The sequence below is a fragment of the Pagrus pagrus genome, assembly GCF_965226575.1.
Source record: "Pagrus pagrus genome assembly, chromosome: 8".
Classification (NCBI taxonomy): domain Eukaryota; kingdom Metazoa; phylum Chordata; class Actinopteri; order Spariformes; family Sparidae; genus Pagrus; species Pagrus pagrus.
Window position 1 is genome coordinate 24,259,823 of NC_140192.1, and position 17,549 is coordinate 24,277,371.

Consider the following 17,549-nt stretch of genomic DNA (forward strand, 5'->3'; position numbering starts at 1 on the left):
TTGGCAATCTGCATTTCTGCTGTGTTTGTGTCTTGTTTGGAGCTGATAAACACACATCCAGGTGAATAGTGAATGAAGACTAAACCATATCAAGCCATGTTAACTGATTCTATGCTTTCCTCTTATGCTTATTACACATGCAAACAATGTCAACAAATGTCCAGCAGGTGTCCTCATACACTCGTGATTCGAAATTGGTTGTGACAGCTTTCCATAGCAGGACCCTGTGCAGAATGACCAATGACTCTGCCTGGGAAAAAAAAAAAGCACCAGACAGATGTGATACACTGCAAACGGGCCAAATAAAAGAAAAACAGGTGATTCAGACAAACTTGTCAATCAGCAATGTGACAAATAACACCAAGTTGTTGGATGATTAATAGTTAAAGGTGAATGGTGTGTGTGTGTTATGAAATAGACGCTTCATATAAAATATTAATCTAATATTCCTGCTTGTAACTGACCCGGTTTGCCCCCTTGGCCCTCGCTACAAGAGGACTTTATGAAAACCATAATATTCATCTTGGGAGTCTATCTTTCCTCGAGATAACAGTGCTCTGGAAAATGAACAAAGCTGGAATGGCAAAACTGAGATTAACACTTCTGTCATATTTTTTTCCTCGCTGTGATGAGATGAGGACGAGAGAGCGGTGGCGGTGGTGGTGGGGGGGGAAATTAAGAAAGAAGTGAAATTGCCTCTCACTTCTTTCTGTTTTATCTCACTGTCCTTTCTCTCTGTCACATTTGCGAGACACACAAACATTGATGAGTTTTGACAGGGTAATGGAAGTGTGTGAGCGTTTTCACTGACATGAGAGGTAGTGATCAGACATGACGCGTCCTGCAAGAACAAGTAATAATGACTGTGTGTGTGTATGTGTGTGTGTGTGTGTGTGTGTGTGTGTGTGTGGCTGTGTGGTGGCATGTACATGTGCTTGTGTGTATATTAAGAGCAGACACAGACACAGGCAGTTTTACTGTGCATCCGTGATTCTCCAAGGCTATAATTGAGTGTATTTATCTGATATGATGAATCATTCCTCTGAAGCAGCTTTCTGGAGTATCAGCCTGTGATCAGTGATAACTATCTATAAGCTCTCATGTAAGCTACAGCACAAGTGCTGCTCCCTGACTCATTCAGAGTGGGTTGAGTGTCAACGAATATTGCATGTCTACATTTGAAGTGCATCCATAAAAATAAATAATTGCACTTTTTAGGAGCACTGTGAATTGTTATTGTGCACAGCAAGGTAGTCCAAAGTAGTGATGCGTTCTAGAGATGAAAGATAAATATCAGACCAATAAATTATCAGCCCGATATTGGGACATTTATATTAACGGCTGTTTGTCAGTATTGGTGAAGTTCTAGCTAATAAATATGGATGATAATACAAAGCAAAATTACTTTCATGGACTTTAAAAGCACTGCATCACACTCTGACACAATAGGTGAGGAAATGCATCTTTACAGTTGGAGGAAGAAGAGAGGAAGAAGAAGAAAAAGAAGAAGAAAAAGAAGAAGAAAAAGAAAGAAAGAAAGTCTACAAGTTTTAACACAACAAATGTTAGAGTAAGCAACATTATGTAGAAATTGGAATTTTGTGATTTGGCATCCCCCTCAGTTTCTGACTGCAACACCTCTGTCATGAATACAAAGTCTGTAACAATTTGTCAGTTGAATGTAGGTCCTAAATACAAACAAAATTCCTTAAGTCACAACAACAATATGTGTTGAAGACTTGAAGACATGTATGTAACGCTGTGATCCTCTCACTGAAGTTACACAGTGCAGAAACAAGTTATGGGGGGCCGAGTGGCTGAGACAGAGACACCATTCACCCTATTACAAGATATTGTACCATCAACATGATTTTGAGGCTGTTACTTTAAGGTAAAGTTACATAATGTTGCTTTAAAACCAAGAGATTTTAGTTATCAGTATCAGCAGTCAGACTGCAGATCCTCCTAAAGTTCAAATCAAAACGGTAACTTTGTATTCAGTGACACCAACAGATATTGGACAGCTGGCTGCCCGGGTCAAGGCCAAGGAAAAATCTGCATGTGTGTATTCACTAGCAACACTTTTTAGTCCCCTTCACACTGTGCTAAGATCAACCTTCATCTCTGTGTGGCACATGTTGGCTCACAGATTTATACCAATCATTTTAGAAGGAGAGATTATGAGAGTCAGACCTGGTGGCTCTAGAGGTTAGCACTGCAGCCTACATCTGTGAGGAGTTTGCATGTTCTCCCATTGTGAGTCCAGAGACAAGCAGGTTAGGTTTATTAGCAGCCCTCGTCAAGTTATTAGTCTGCCTGCACTTAAAGGTGCAGTAAAGGTTTGTATCCACAGGGGCGTTGTTTGTCACAAGGTCACACAAGGCTTTTAGCTTTAGCTGAAACCACCCCACGTCAACCACGCAAAAGCTTACTGGCTGGACCAACATGGTGCCTTATTTGAAAACTTTCTATTTCATTACAGGAACAGCTCAGCGAAGTTGGTTCTGAAGACAGTTCAGGCGAGAAAAAATGCAGGTGCAGAATCTGTCTTCGTGCAGGACGTCACTGATTTGCATAAAAGAGCTACAATTCCATTTAATGCAAATGAGGAGCCAGCAACATGACGCCCCGTCCCTTGAAACAGGACGCTCGACTACCAGAATGCATTGCAGGGCTTTCTACATAGACAATCAATGGGAGCCATCTTGTGGACAGTCTCCAAAATGTTCATACACATGGGGCAAAGTTTCTGTAAATTTGCGCATATTTCCACGTTAAGTTTTTTTTTTTTTTTAATGCTTAGAAAGTAGCAAGGTTTATAAATGCCCACTTACAGCAGCCGCTCCCACAAAATAGTTCCAGCGTCCCTGGTGCACAGCACCGATAATGCAGCCTAACACAGTGAATATGGAATAATTTATAACTGAGGGCAGTAATTCATCAAAACGTAACAAGATAATTAGGTTAAAGGGGATCTATGTAACAATTTGTAGCAATTTGCAAGTTAATCACTTTTTTATTGGCCATATGTGAGCGGATTGTAATGTGATGTGAAAAATTAGACCTTCTCGTCTCTCTTGGCTGTCTGTACAGGCCTGTGGATGATTTTCTGCGACAGTCCAACGGATGTGACTTTATGTACGTTCTCGAGTGCCTCGTCTAACAGAGAGCAACTATAAGCTAATGTCTGTTTTCAGATGGAGTCCGCTTACACAAACTAACGACTGGCTTCCAACACAACACAGAAGTGCCACAGAGCCCCTTTAAAACAGTCATCAAACTTTGCCCAACGATGTAATGACATCATCCAAACTATCAGTCAGTTAAATATGATGTATTCTACCAGCTGAAAATTATATAATTACAAATACTGTAATATAAGAAGAATGCTGTAACTGAAGCTATTACATTATGATCACTATTATCAATCAATCAACGTGTCACAGACAGGTACTAACATGTTGTGATTCAATGTTCCAGGATTTACAACATTTTTGGCTGTGTTTAGTTACATTTATCATCCAGCAGTTATTACACTGCCAGTCCCTCCATTTACATTTAATCTAAACACCATATTTCTTGAAGTATTGCTAATGTGTGCACCAGTGTGGCACTCTGATTAAACTGAGTGCTCTCTGCATCTGTTCTTCTGCAGGACATTTTTTCTTTCCTTCCCTGAAGCAACTGGTGAGAATGAGGCCTCAAAAGGACGCTTTGTCCGTGCCTGAACCCTGTGGGTCAGGTTCCCCCCACTCCCACACACACACACACACACACACACACACACACACACAAAGGCACACACAAAAGGGAGGCAACAGAGAGAGGGAGCAGATTCCCCGCCGGACAGCCTGCTGTTGTGCTGAATGCCAATGAGGGAAAGAAAAGAGGGGGCAACAAGTTTAAGGTTTGTGCAGCTGCCTTTCAGCTTTGTGCAACTTGTTTTGAGTGCAGGGAAGAAGGTTGCTCTGCCAGGGTTGGGGCCAAAATAGTCTTGATGGACACAATGCAGTTTTGAGATGGTTCCTTAGAGTTTAACTTTGAAATTAAATCATTTATGATTGCACCCTATCTGTTTTTCCCCCTTGCTTTCAATTCAGTTTTTTCTTTCTTGTCGCCTCTGAATGGTGTTTGTTCTGTGCATGATGACGTACACTTCTATATTGGCTACCTGATTTATTTTGAATTGCCTCAGCCGGTCACCATGGAGGCTGGAGGAAGGTCTTGCACATTGTATCTCTCACTAAAACAAGTGAAATCGGATTTGTTTTATTGATCCTTTATTTTTGCAGGAGGTCCTTATAATTTCTGTGGAATGATGACTGTTTATTTTAAAGATGTAAGAATATTTTGATGATAATCATGATAACATTGTGACTCGTAATAATGTTGGACAGGATAATTGTCACATTAAATCTACATGTCGTCCCATGGGTGTTGCTTTGACCTTATGTGCTCTGTGCAAATGAGTTGATGAGGATCTTCACAAAGGTGTGAGAGGAAAAGCCCTTGATGGGATGTTCATGAGTCTTTTTTATAAATAGCTGTGTAGTAACGGAGGGAGGGAGGGATGGGTGTCGGAGGGGGGAGGGACTGAGGGATGATGGGCAGCCTCACTGACAGCAGCATCTCCGCTCTGTCGCGCTGCGCCCGTCAGCAGTCACAGGGAACCGGCCGGGACTCCGCCAGCTTCACTTCATTAACGGTGCGCGCTGCTCACAGCCATATTGCCAAAAACGGTCGTGGAGAGTTTGGTGACCTACTTCGAGACAAAAGTTCCCGACTCACAGACAATTTGGGGAAGTTGCTGAAGATCGGTGCTCGTTCTCAACGTTTTTTGCAAACGTGTTTTGGAGCTGAGGCGCGCGAGGAGGATTATACACGCATGGACACCAGACACCAGAGGGAAGAGTTAGGTAGGTCTATGAAACATGCATGTGCTTGCAGTGATACTGCAAGTGTAAACAGCAAGTACAAGTACAGTTACAATACTGTAACTTTACTCAACTACAAGTAAAACTACTAAAACTACTTAAGTAAAAGTACAGGGTATTCTTCCCAAACGCTACTCAGAGTATTAGTTACTTTTAAACCGTTGAAGGTTATTGCATTATCATTAGCACACGTTCAGACAAACGGTTATCTCTCTCTCCATATCGTCAGTCTATTTAAATTGCAGTGTAATGCACTTAAACAGTAAGTAAAATACACAACAATCCTCATTTTTAAGACAACGTCAAAGTGTATGGACGTATTTTAAAATTGCATGCAATATATAATGATTTTCTAATATATCCACAATTTAAAAAGTATGGCTACTAATAGGACAATGAGTAATTAAATGTGTGATTATACCCAATTCGCCAACAATCCGGTGATTCTCAATAGTGATAAACAGTGTCAGCACTCGACCTCCCAGTGAAGGCCATGCAGCGGTGTTCTCAAATGAGCTGGGGAGGAAGGAAGGAAGGAAGGTCAGCCACATGAGATGATAGTCTACTGCAAGGTGATGCATTATGCACAAGCGTTTGCCTGTTTTGCATGTGCAGGTGCGAGTTGAGTGTGGCTGTGCGCCTCCATGCACTCCCCATTTGGATGTTCCCGTACACAAGCATTCCTTGGAGCATGTAGGCTTGTATTTGCATCACTTTACATGAGATAGTTTGCATGTTAACACAAAAGGCCTTTTATACCGGTCAATGGTACCATTCACAAACACACAAATGCAGCCACACGCACACACTCATTTTGTGTATTTTGCTGTTGCATGACTCCAGTCTCAGCTTATGGCTCGACTATTTCCTGCCACAGAGCCATTACATAACAGATAGACTTTAGTTATCTGTGTATTGATTGTGTCCTCGGAGAGTGTGAATGTGCAGTGGGTCAGTCATGTGCTTTCTGATCTTTGAGCCTTTGAATCCGCCAAACAAACTTAGGCTTACTGGCACATTATTTTAAGAAGGCCTTTTCGGACTCTTCAGGTGGACAGAGGCGTTCACCAGATATCGTTTACCTGTCAAGAGCAGTAGTGCATCAAATTTGAAAAGTGTCTCTTTTTCTGTAAAATTGGGACCCACAAACATTTTGGTATCCTGTGTTTGAAAATGAAACAAAATCACGAGCTTAAACTTTAATTCTGTTTGGGTTGTTTATGTTCTGTTTGAATCAGCCCAGTCGCAGGATCAAATGTTGGCAGTAAATGCTTCTGCAAACCCCTGATACATTCACATTTGTACGTGTCATACAACACATCCTCATACCTAAGTGATTAAATAGGTTGATTGTCTGCTTCTCCCAAAACAACATGGTTGTTGCAGCGAAACATGGACACGCACACCGGCCAGACCTCAAAAAGCGTATGGCTGCAGTTTGGTTAGGTTTTGCCAGGAAAAACGCTTGGTTAGAGTTAGAACGTTTACAAACGTAAATATGAGCCGCAATGACCTGCTTGATTTTTAAACCTGTGTGGCAGTTTTTCTGTGGAGGACAGCCTCCATAATCTATGTATTGACATTTTTTACAAAAGGTGTCATATCACATTCACATTACATGTTCATTACCTGACTTTCATGTTGGGAGGTGGAAGGGGTGGTGGTGGAGTTACACGTCGAAAGGCCCGCAAGCCAGTGACTGCAGTTCATGACTGTGTTTCAGCGTTTATAAATACGACACCATTGGTTGTTTCTGACAAGGGACCACAGCATTTCAGCATTTGTAAGCGAGAAACCACTGGATATTTTAAGGCAGACCGTGGGACATTTCTAGCCCTGCCTGTGGGGACCAAAACAGACATTATAAGCCAGAATATAATGTTTTCCTCACCCTAAGTGTTTTTGTGCCCAAACCTAGCAGAGCATAAGCACAGCGTTGTCAAGATAAAGTTGAAAACTGTACCTAAAGAAACGTTAAGCTGCAACATATCCAAGGTCTGCAGAAACATACAGCTAACATTTACTCTCATGATTTGGTTGGTCTGAACACATCCGCTCTCCTCCAGCATGGTCACTAACAGAGCAATCTTGTGTTCAGAGGAAATGTGTTTATCTTACAAATGAGAACAAATTATCCTCGTAGTTATTAAAAACGTGCACTGTAATCATCTACTTTAGGGAAGTACGAGTCATGAAAATGTCTTGTAATTGGTGATAATGGATATCTAGTGTTGCGTGTTTTCTTGTTATTTGCACCGCTGATTGTCTGAAATCAATATCAGCACGCAGTCCTCTGTTCCAATACATTGCTCACACTCATTTGATTATTCTCTCCAGCACACACAGACACACACACATTCAGACTCTCCCCTGTCACATCTCCCTGTCCTCTAACAACCAACACATTCCTCACGTTTGCTCTAATTGAAATTGCGATCGTGGATACGCTACATTTAGTGTCTCCTGACTTCTGCAAAGAAGTTCCTCAGGATGTTTTGGAAATAACAAGGAAGAGGAAGAAGTTTTATTGACAGTAATCCCAGTTAGCGATTATGAGGGTAATTCTCCCCACAGCGATGCCACCAGCATCCTGAGAGGGACCCATCTGCTACAAACAGAGAGCGACTTCATGTGTTGGAGAGCAGATCAAATGCATCACTGCCACCTACTCTGACTAGGAGCTATCCATCTTTATTTGGCTTGGTCATAAAATGCCTATAAAGGGAAGGATAACTTTGAAATGAGTTCTCAACAGCAAGCTCGGACGGTTGCAGCGTTGCCCTCAGTTGGAGAGAGGAGGGAAGTATGCGGGCTCATTAGAAATGCATTAGAGGAAAGGGAGAGAGGTATAGAGATGAGATGAGCTCGAGTTTTTATCTGTTAAAACTCTGAGAGGGAAAATATTCGCACCCTCCATCTCATGCTTGAACCGACTTCCCTCTCTCTCTACCTCTACCTCTCTCTCTCTCTCTCTCTCTCTCTCTCTCTCTCTCTGTCAGTCTCCCACGCACACACACCAGCACACCTCAGTGACCCATTTAATATCAGCCACAGAGCTGGCAACTATATCCCCACGTGATCCTCCTGAAAACAAATTACTGCTGAAACTCATTCAAAAATAATTCGGCGAGAAAAAGTGCTTACTGGCACCTTCTCTATCAGTTTAATAACTTCATCCCTCTCACTGCCTGTGTAACGGAAACAAGAGTAAAACGGGGAAAAAAAGGATGATTTTAACACGGAACTGCAGCCAAAAGGCACCTTTTCTTGTCCTGCAATACTCTCCTATCATTCACAGATTATTATACATGACAGAGTCCCTAGATTGAATCTGTCTCCTCACCTGTCTGACACATTTCCTGTACATTACAGCTGCTGTGATAGTATAGCTTGTACAGTTCTGTATTTGACACTGCAAGAGCTTTCACCGCCTCTTAAATAAATGTTAAAACCCCTCATGCAGAGACAGGACATACGCACGCTGTTGCTTATAAAGCGTCAGCAGGGATAAAGCCACCTTGACCCATTGACTGGCTTGTCAGAGAGAAAGTAATCTTTACTGAGCTGACCACACCAGTGGACTGAGGAGGCCCACGTGACCGGCAGGTTAACTGTAGCCAAGTATGCCAACATGTATGTGTGCACGGGGCATGTGTGCACGTTCAGTATGTTCATGTGATGTCTTTCTTTTCAAGGAGAATCTGTGGAGCTGAAGCGACCGACGTGGCAGCAGATCTGAGACGTGCCTCTGAAGTGTGATGTGACCATAGTCGACCATGGATCATGAAATCAGGATGGGCCTGTCCGTGTGGGCCATCGTGGCAATCGCTTGTAACTCTGTGGTCGGCGTCCTCATTCTCATCCTCTTCGTCATCCTCTACAAGGCTTGCAAGGTGCCGTCACACCCGGAGAAAGTGCCAGTTTTAACAGCAGAGCCGCAGCAGAAGAAGGCTGAACAGAAGTACCTGCTGACTGCAGCCTGATGATGAAGACACAGACTTGTCAATAAACTTTGTCATTCAAATAGAGGGCAAACATTGAATTACAGGGTGTTTAGAAGAACGAAGAACACTCTTGTCTTTACTTTGTTTAACATACTGTTCACATTTCCCCATCAGCCCTGCATCCATGCCATTCAGTGGAGCTCAGAGTGAGCTAACGGCGCTAAGAGTTGTAGCAAGACCAACCACAACAACACGCGGGGCCCAATCCTCTTATCTCTGCTGTGCGTCGCTGGGACTGTCCATCTGTCAGTCTGTTTGCTTTTCTCCACACAGGCAGACCATGATCTCCTCCTCTACTCCATTCTTTTTCATCCCTCCACACGAGACAAGTGAGAGGCAGTGGAGGAGAGACAGCGAAAAAACAATGGATTGTAGCGGCAAAGTTTGGGCCGATGGGGTCAGTTGAGAGTCACAATCACATGTTAGAGAGGTAAAAAGAAGAAATAGCTGCCAGCTGCAGCACTAACGATGGCAGCGACAGAGCTGTAAACAGATGACAGGTAGGAACCGAAAGCCTGACAGAGTGAGGAAGGAGACAAATGCTGCTGGAGGAAGTGTTTAAGAGTCAAGAAGATGGGGCGGAGAGGGCAGATATTTGGCGGGGATAATAAAGTGCAGGGGAAGAATTGCGCTTTGATGTTCTGTTTACAGAAAGCAGCTCGAGGCCCCTGTTTGACAGTCTCCTTATTTGACACAAAAAGTCTGCGCATCCACCAATCCGACTCCCGTGGGATTAAAAGCAACAGAAAAAATACAGCTCGTTTCCCGTTGTGCCTCTCTTTCAACTTGGGAGCCCCCTGTAAAGACTGAATACGATATTTATAGACAGCCTTCAGCAGAAATGACAGACTGAACACTCACGGTCTCACTGTAACCAGTGAATATTGTATTTATTGTAGTGAATGCACTGCAGCTTACACACAACTGTACCAGTATGTCTATCCGTCTCGTGTATTATTGAAAGGGCTCTTAACAGAAATGTGTTGTTTTGTTTTGGAGAAAACAAAAAGAAAGTCAGTTAACATCTAATCTCAGGTATGAGTTAACTCGCTTTAGTCCAAACTGTTTGTTTTTTCTAAATGCTGGTTTGATTTTCTGTGCAGCGTTTTCTGTTCTACTATATTTGTGGACTATTTCTGTGCTACTCACATGTGATGTGAAAGTAAATTGTGTTGAAATGACTCATTGTTTCGTTGAAATAAAATACATTTAAGACATGTTTGGTATTTGATAAATCATTTAAATCACAGTTAAAGGATAAGCTCACCCAAATGAATGATCAGTCAGTATCTGCCAACCCCAATGCTGATGGAAAGTCAGATGAAGTTTTGTAGTCCACAAAAACATTTCTGGAGTTTCACAGCAAAACAGCGTTGCAGCATTCTCCTAAACAACTGAAGTAGCTGAGGACATGGTTTAAAATGTAATTTACACCCTTTTTAAAGAAAATCTTCACTGTAGTTGCTCAGCTAGAAGGATTACAGCACCCAGTATGAAGTGGGTGCATGAGCTCAACAGGGCATCAAGGGTGTCAATATTGTCTTATCAAATCTTTTTTTTTTTCTGTTGTTTTTTAACGTTTCACAACAATGACTACATTTTCATTTTGGGTGAACTTATCTTTTAAGTTGCTTCCTGCACCCGGGCGTTTCCTTTAATGTCATCAATTGAATAATTTGGAACTACAAGTCGGAGTGCTCATTTTTTAACTGCATGTTTTTTTTGTTTTTCAGATGAATTCCCTATCAAAGAATGATTAACAGAATAACTGATGTTGTAAATAATGAGATGTTGCAGCCCTACAGTCCACTGAACAGCTATTGATTCTCTGCGGGTGGTAATCACCATTGTGCTCTGCTCTGTCTCGTGTTACTGATGACAGTTTATTGTTTCACTGACACAATCAAATTATTTACTCTTCTGTAAAACTAATGGGCACCACAGTCAATATCGCCATGCCCATTCGGTGTGGGTTAGTGATAATGGCCCTCTAAATTCTTTAAACAGTAGCTTGAATTAAATAACAATTGGCTTCCTGCGCTGAAGTTATCAGTGTGGAACATGTTGACCCACATCCTGTTGTTAGTCACCAGTCAGCTTTATCTGCTAAATAATGTGAGCATCTGAGCGTTAACTGCTGCGCTTCTTTTCTTTGAATGATTTCAGCTCCTGTTTCTCTCTGTCCCTCTGCAGCACACATAAAGACACTAACTATATAACTCAGGTACTCAGGTAATATTATAATAATATATCAGTAAAAACTATATATAATACAATAATGTAATAATAGTTACTAATTTTAGTTTACAGATCGTGGCTTTTATATAAAACAATAATAATAATGATAATGATAATAATATAGAATAAGAAGGCATTCTCTCTGCATACTGTATACTTTTACCTTTGATACTTAGTATAAGTAATACTGTGGTATGTATATATATATAATATTAAGTATGCTTCTGCTTAGGTAACATTTTGAATGCAGAATTTCAACTTAAAAATGAGTATTTGTAATGTAATTGGTTTACACCAGTGGCAATCAAAATCTTAGTCTATGTCTCTGTGAGTATAATCAAGAAAATGTACGTAGAGTACAGAAGTAAAAGTACTCACTATGGGACCAAAGATGGGCTCTTTAGTTGTTACATTATTGCATCCGACAAGGAGGTTATGTTTTCACCCGTGTCTGTTTGTTGCCTGGTTGGTTTGTCAGCAGGATTACACAAAAACTACTGAACACATTTCCACCAAACTTAGATGGAGGACAGGTCTGGGGCCAGAATAGACCTCCATTAACCTTTGGTGCAGATCCAGATATAGGGACAGATCCAGGATATATATATATTTTTAAATATTATTCATATTTACGTGTTTCCTGTATAAATGGTCTGGTAGGGAATGACTTGAGGATATTGATTGGCATTTATTGTAGCCAAATGGTGTTGGCGCTATAATAGTAAGTGATAAGAACGCTTGGCAAACAACGCCAAGGGGGACCTATGGCAGCAGCCGAGACTAGGGGCTGTTAGGTCTTGGCGGAGATATGCGCTCTACTTAGTGCCATTCTAATTATACAGTATAATACCAGATTAATATCATTAATGCAGTGTACTTGTTAGATTCATTTTAATGTTGTAACTGGCTATTTACTGTATAACAATCCATTTAATTTCATATAGTCATTATAGGTTTTTAATATCTTCATCAGCAAAGGATGTAACTGAGCTGATCAGATATTCTTGTGAGGTAAAGAAGTGCAATATTTCCCTCTGAAATGTAGAGGAGAAGTAGAAAGTAGCACAACATGGAAACACTCAAGTACCTCATAACTGTAATTAGCACTTGAGTGAATGTACTAAGTTATTTTCTAAATACACATTTTCTCTGACTTAATCTTACTTAATCATGGATTCATCACAGATCTTATGAGACAAGATGAAGTATATTGTTATTTGTTTCCAGTAGATCTATATCAGCATGTCCATTGAGTGTGTGTGACAGAAAAAGAAAGTATGAAAACATATATGCACAAGTGTAAAACAGCACGTAACAGACAGATGGTTTGGGCCTTTGGTGAGCTGTTGATTTGAATCTGATCGTCAGAAAGGAGGCTTTACAGCTGTCTAGTGTTTATCTTCTTCCCTTCTCTTTATCTGCCTGCCAATTTCTCTCTTCCTCTCGCTCTCTGGCTGACTTCCTCTTATTTGTTTCTTTACTCCCATCTAAGCCAACCAGTGCTCGACCAGCGCAAACTGGCCAGTGCATGTCCAGTGATCTCTACCAGAGTGATGTGTTTGGGTGTGAAGGTCAATGCTCTCACTCGCAGTTTTTGAACCATTGCACTGACCTCCTTTGTTTTTAATGTCAGATCCTCTGTTCAAGTCAGCTGAAGGGTTCCCTCAATTGATCCTAGAGCGAAAGAAAACATTGAATAAGCATCCATCATCCATCTGCTCTCTTGCCCATCACACCTCCATTAATCCCTCCATCTCGTGTTTGATGTTTACTATGAGTTCATCCAGTTGAGATTAGACGTGGCCACTCAACTCTGCATCAGTTGTTCCATCCCTCCCTCTCAAGGGATGCATTACGTGGCAGGGAAGCATTTTTCTTGGGTCTTCCAGTGTCGGCTGAGATGGAGGAGGGTCACTGAACTCAATATGGTGTTATATAATGATGAGAACAAATATTACAGACAGAGAGATTACTAATAAACATATGAAGGGCCAGTAATCTGCAGCTCCATCTGCACTGCTGGAGGGGTTGCATAACGCACATCAGGCCAGACTGAGTCACGGCCAGTGTGTGTGTGTGTGTGTGTGTGTGTGTGTGAGAAAGAGTGAGTGTGTGTTGTAACGCAATTACCAACGGATCAAATGTTAATCTATGTTTTGGACGCAACACGCCCCAAAATGTGTGGGATTTGTAAAGTACTTGAATTTGATGTAATCCATAATTTAATTTCAAAATAAAGCTTTTTCAAGTGTTTGTCTGCTGGGAGCAGAGAGACAGAGAGAGAATCTGTAAGTGTTGCTTTGAAGCTGTTTGAGGTAAAGTATATATTTATGCAGTATTTTGACAGCACAGGTTAAAAGTGATGGAAGACACGTGCAGTGATGGGATGTGTGTGTGTGTGTGTGTGTTGATATCTTACTGTCCTTGTTTGAAGAATTAATGACAAAATCCTAATCACACTTAATCAGTTCTTCATAACAGGACCCCTAAAGAGTCAGGAACACTCTTCGCAATCACACTCACACACGCAGTCAGGACAGACATTCATTAAATCGATTTTGACAAGAGTGCGGCTCTGATACTGCACATCATTATAATTCAGTATAATTTAGTCAGTATGAATGTTTATACTGTCAACAGAGGTCCAATTATAGCATGAAACAGGCTGAAATAATGATGGTAATGGGGGAAGCGTCAGTATGCATAAAAACGATAAAACACAGTGAGTGTGTGTCAGATGTATAAAACATGAAAGTGAGAAAATTGAAGAAAATGAGCTTCTTTAATTAGTATTTTAACAAAATACCAGAGTCTTAAAAAATAGTGCAGCGTCTCACGTTTCCCAAACGATAAAAAGCTGACCTCCAGCCACACTGCCATAGTCATATATAATACATATGCATGACAGGAGGTATGGACTTCAAACTGTGTGCATTTAGCAGGCTAAAACACAATGACCTACTTGACCCTGCGCACACCTCATTGTCATTCATCCTCCATCCATCCTGTGACCCCTCTCTCCTGTAGACTCAGACTGCCACCTGCTGGCTCAGCCTGTAATGTCTGCTGCTTCAGGTTAGTACAGGCTGCAGGAGCTGCTGATGGCCTCTCCATTATTGTGCAGCAGAGCGTGCTATTGCTGCTCTCTGCTGGTATTTCCAGGTAAGGACAATGTGCAGTCAGATGTGTCAGTGACTTTCAGTGAGAACGAGTCACAACGATGTGGATATTCTTCTTTCCTTAGCAAGAGGTTATTTTCTTGAGAATGTATAATTAATGTGCTCCACGATGGTCATTTGATTGTTTAATTCACTGTGACAAAATGTATGGTCATCCAATAATATAGTAGTTAGAGGCATTTTGCACTGAACTATGATTTAAAACAGAAGGTTTAATGAGGTTTTTTTTTTTTCAGAACTATAAAATTCAGGGTAATTGTTACCTGGGGTGGAAACTCCACAGGGACAAACAAGGAGTGGACCAAATAATGCAACAGCCCTGCAGTAAATCCTGTTTTTGTGAAGTTTATAATGTTGTTTTTTACTTTCAGAGTCTCTGTGGTCATTTTTCAGAAAGTATTTCTTCTAGTTCAGGAGTAAAAGGAATATTCAGATAAACTAGAGTGTAAAAATAAGCTCTATCACTCAAAAAGTCATTTGCAGCAATTTTGCATGTAAAACAGTGATTTTAAGTATAATAATTGCATGTCAATCAATGTAAAGTGTCACATTTTAATGTAAGTGTATCTGTCATGCTGAGTTAATGGGAATAAATCAAATAACTTAGTCAGAAATTCAAATTAATGCAGACTTATACATAAACCGTATGTGTTTTACTCAATTATTACATAATACATGAGAGGAATGTTCTACAAAAACATAATGTGTTTTTCAAGGGTTCATAATTCAAGTGTTATTTATAAAAGTAATGCATTGCAATTAAATCGCAATCGTATTATTTAATGTATACACATTGACTGGACATTATGGAAAAACATTGATTTGGATGTGACCCTTCACACTGAAATTATGTCAATAATTTATTGGAAATTGTACATGCAATTAAGTCACTGTTTTAGGCACACTATTTTCTTATGTATTGAAAGTCAAAGATCTGCATTAAATACAGTAAATATTAGTAAGTTAATAATATATCAAAAGTAAAAGTAATGGTTATGCAGTGGAATTGCTCTTATAATGTTGTAGTTGGTCGAGGTGATTTTTTTAAGGTGATAATGTAAGGTGTGTTTTTTTGTTTTACATCAAATCTAAATGCAAAGTAAGACATTACTTGAGCTGTCAAATAACCGTGGTAGAGTCAAAAGTATTTGACTTTGAAATGTAGCGGAGTAAAGGTTTAAAGCATTATAAAACCAATTTGCTCAAGTAAAAACATTACCTCAAAATTGTACCTATACCACTTGAATAAATGTAGTCAGTTACATTCCACCACTGCTATAGTTTCGCAGACTGAATCATCGTATGTTGTCAGGAGTTCCTGTCATTGTGGCAATTCCCTGCCATTGTTCAAGATTTTGTAGCATGATTGATGATTTAAATGTATCAATTACAAGGTTACACATGTATATTTAAACATAACAAATCTGTTTGTTGTTGCTGTTGTTGTTTGCGTGTGTGTGTGTGTGTGTGTGTGTGTGTGTGTGTGTGTGTGTGTGTGTGTGTGTGTGTGTGTGTGTACGTGCGTGCGTGCATGTGTGTGTTTATTTATAATGTATTTTTTACATAATTATTATTCTTAACCCACTTTTTTTTTCTTTTTTTATATATGTATATCATATAATGTATTGATTTACACACAGAGAGAACTTAGAATACACCCACCTGCCATATCACTGCCATACTGATGTCTCCTTAAAGGTGCACTATGTAGTTTTGGCAAAGAAATAGACCTTCATTAGCTTTAGCATTTGGCTAAACAAACTACACAAACTCTCTTCATTTTCATGACTGAATAAACAAACTGAGCTTAAAGGACAACACAATTTCATACTGTTTTACTTTGTTTATATGTGGCGGACCCTGCCACCTTTCTAGCTTCAAACAGTGTTCTGGGACCTTATTTTTCTCTGAGAACAGCTTGTTTATTCAGTTATGGATATATACATATGCCCCTTTAAATTGAATATTTTATTATACATGGGTTATATTCTTCATTATTTAAAAAACATACTATTAGTTATACTGTACTTTATATTTATGTTGTTTTATGGTTGAATTTTTTTCTATTCGCTAGATTCTCTGAAATGTCTTGGGTACGATCATCTTTATTTTATTTATCTAGTTGTTTGAACTTCTCTGGAGCTGGGCCCCTAAGAATTTGACTATACAGTGTATGATTGTGAGTGTGACAATAAACTTGATGAAGTTTGATTGTTTGAATGTGATTATTGATGAACATGGAGGCAGCAATTTAAGGTTGTTGGATGTTGGCTATTTTAATCTATAACAATGCAACACATGTTATTAGCTGATTATATGAATGTGTGTTAAATTTGAATCTGTTTAAGTAAGTATAGATGTCAGATAAATGCAGTACATTTACTAAAGTTCTGTACTTTAATACAATTTTCTGGTACTGGTACTTTACTGGTATTGGTATTACCCCTCTCCACTACTTTATACTTCCACTCTGCTCATTTCTTTCTTTTACTCACTACATGTATTTAGTACACCAGTATAGTCACAAGTTACTTTGCAGATAACAATCTGCATCAGAGCCAAAGTAGTGCATTTTTAAATTGATTATTTGAAAAAAAAAATACTGATTCGGACAATCAGAAAAATATGAATATCACACACATGTAAATATATGTATCGTTTACTTTTACTTGTACTTTCTTTACTTAATAAACGTACTGCTAAATATACTCTATAGTATACTCTAATGAAGTATAGGCACCTAGAAACTGTGCTTAACTGTAGAAAAAATACTTGAGTAAATGTACTCGGTTACTTTCCACTGTTTTTCATAAACAGGATGCTGAGTGATGGCATGAGTCAGAAAGCTTTCATGTACTGCAGCTCCTTGGTGACGGAGGCTGATTGACGTCATATAAACTAGTTGATCCTAATTGTTCATTAGGAACCCAAAGATATTCAGCCTCAATAATGAATGGTGACAAATATTACTTTGTTTTGTGTTAGACATTCGTTTTTATCCCCGATCAGCTAATTTCATGGCACTTTAATTAGCTTAATTGGTTCCAAACTGTTCATTTGATTGATTAATTTATTCCGTTTTAATTGGAATTTCTGGGTGAAGGCCCCACTGTTAATTGGCTTTCTGAATGATGGCTCGTTAAGTGGTCTGCGTCTGGTTTTCCTAGTATTTTTATAATAAAGGAGAGTCTTGA

The 17,549-nt window shown here is 39.8% G+C and overlaps 1 long non-coding RNA gene across 1 annotated transcript; it reads left to right on the top strand.

Moving 5' to 3' along the window:
* The first annotated feature begins 4,639 nt into the window (after window positions 1-4,639).
* On the top strand, window positions 4,640-10,153 carry LOC311261226. The gene is made up of 2 exons (XR_014623115.1): window positions 4,640-4,916; window positions 8,630-10,153. It is a non-coding gene; the product is annotated as an uncharacterized lncRNA (long non-coding RNA).
* Window positions 10,154-17,549: the final 7,396 nt, after the last annotated feature.